This window comes from Lolium rigidum, chromosome 2 (genome assembly GCF_022539505.1).
Source record: "Lolium rigidum isolate FL_2022 chromosome 2, APGP_CSIRO_Lrig_0.1, whole genome shotgun sequence".
NCBI classification, from domain to species: Eukaryota; Viridiplantae; Streptophyta; class Magnoliopsida; order Poales; family Poaceae; genus Lolium; species Lolium rigidum.
The window spans coordinates 135,491,380-135,493,608 of record NC_061509.1 but is presented as its reverse complement, the minus strand read 5'-3'; positions in this window follow the sequence as shown (position 1 = coordinate 135,493,608).

The following is a 2,229-nucleotide window of genomic DNA, read 5'->3' as shown; positions in this document are numbered from 1 at the left end:
GAGCTTCGCTAAGCGTTGCGGGAGAGGGGGAGGAGTGGGGCGGCTAGGGTTTGGGGAGAGGGGGTTGATACGTCTCCGACGTATCGATAATTTCTAATGTTCCATGCCACATTATTGATGATATCTACATGTTTTATGCATACTTTATGTCATTATTATGCGTTTTCCGGAACTAACCTATTGACGAGATGCCGAAGGGCCGTTCCTGTTTTCTGCTGTTTTTGGTTTCAGAAATCCTAGTAAGGAAATATTCTCGGAATCGGATGAAATCAACGCCCAGCATCTTAGAATCTCCGGAAGCATCCAGAACACCCGAGAGTCGCCAGAGGGGGGCCACAGGCCCACCAGATGGTAGGCCGGCGCGGCCTGGGGGTGGCCCGCGCCCCCCTAGCGTGTCGTCGCCTCGTTGACCTTCTGACGCCGCCTCTTCGCCTATATAAAGGTCCCTGACCTAAAACTTCGACACGAAAAAGCCACGGTACGAGAAACCTTCCAGAGCCGCCGCCATCGCGAAGCCAAGATCTGGGGGACAGGAGTCTCTGTTCCGGCACGCCGCCGGGACGGGGAAGTGCCCCCGGAAGGCTCCTCCATCGACACCACCGCCATCTCCATCAACGCTCGCTGTCTCCCATGAGGAGGGAGTAGTTCTCCATCGAGGCTCGGGGCTGTACCGGTAGCTATGTGGTTCATCTCTCTCCTATGTACTTCAATACAATAATCTCATGAGCTGCCCTACATGATTGAGATTCATATGATGATGCTTGTAATCTAGATGTCATTATGCTAGTCAAGTGGGTTTTACTTATGTGATCTCCGGAGACTCCTTGTCCCACGTGTGTAAAGGTGACAAGTGTGTGCACCGTGTGGGTCTCTTAGGCTATATTTCACGGAATACTTATTCATCGTTATGAATGGCATAGTGAAGTGCTTATTTATATCTCTTTATGATTGCAATGTGTTTTGTATCACAATTTATCTATGTGCTACTCTAGTGATGTTATTAAAGTATTTTTATTCCTCCCGCACGGTGTAATGGTGACAAGTGTGTGCATCCGTGTTAGTACTTGGCGTAGGCTATGATTATGATCTCTTGTAGATTATGAAGTTAACTATTGCTATGATGGTATTGATGTGATCTATTCCTCCTACATAGTGTGAAGGTGACGAGTGTGCATGCTATGTTAGTACTTGGTTTAGTCGTGTTGATCTTTCATGCACTCTAAGGTTATTTAAATATGAACATTGAATATTGTGGAGCTTGTTAACTCCGGCATTGAGGGTTCGTGTAATCCTACGCAATGGTGTTTATCATCCAACAAAAGAGTGTAGAGTATGCATTTATTTATTCTGTTATGTGATCAATGTTGAGAGTGTCCACTAGTGAAAGTACGATCCCTAGGCCTTGTTCCTAAATACTGCTATCGCTGCTTGTTTACTCGTTTCTTACCGCGTTACTACTGCTGCGTTACTACCGCTTGTTTCATCGTCCCGGGCAAAGCACTTTTCCGGTGCCGTTGCTACTACTTATTTATACCACCTGTATTTCACTATCTCTTCGCCGAACTAGTGCACCTATTAGGTGTGTTGGGGACACAAGAGACTTCTTGCTTTGTGGTTGCGGGGTTGCATGAGAGGGGTATCTTTGACCTCTTCCTCCCTGAGTTCGATAAACCTTGGGTGATCCACTTAAGGGAAACTTGCTGCAGTTCTACAAACCTCTGCTCTTGGAGGCCCAACACTGTCTACAGGAAAAGGAGGGGGCGTAGACATCAGGGGTGGCCGGCCTCCTTGGGGTACGGCCAAGGTGGTGGTGTTGTGGTGGCCGGCCCCCTCCCCTTGGCCCCTCTTTATATAGGTGGAACCCCCAAGTGTTGGACTACAAGTCTTCGAATAAGACCCCAACCCAAAACCTTCCATGTGTAGGGAAACCTACCCAAGGTGGGATTCCCACCTCAAGTGGGACTCCCACCCTTCCATGAGGGGGTGGCCGGCCACCCTTGGTGGAGTCCACTTGGGACTCCACCCCTCTAGGGTTGGCCGGCCATGGGAGGTGGAGTCCCTTCGGGACTCCGCCTTCCAAAGTGATTTCTTCCGGACTTTTCTAGAACCTTCTAGAACCTTCCATAAATGCACCGGATCATTTTCAAACTTATAAAATGACTTCCTATATATGAATCTTATTCTCCGGACCATTCGGAACTCCTCGTGATGTCCGGAATCCCATCCGAG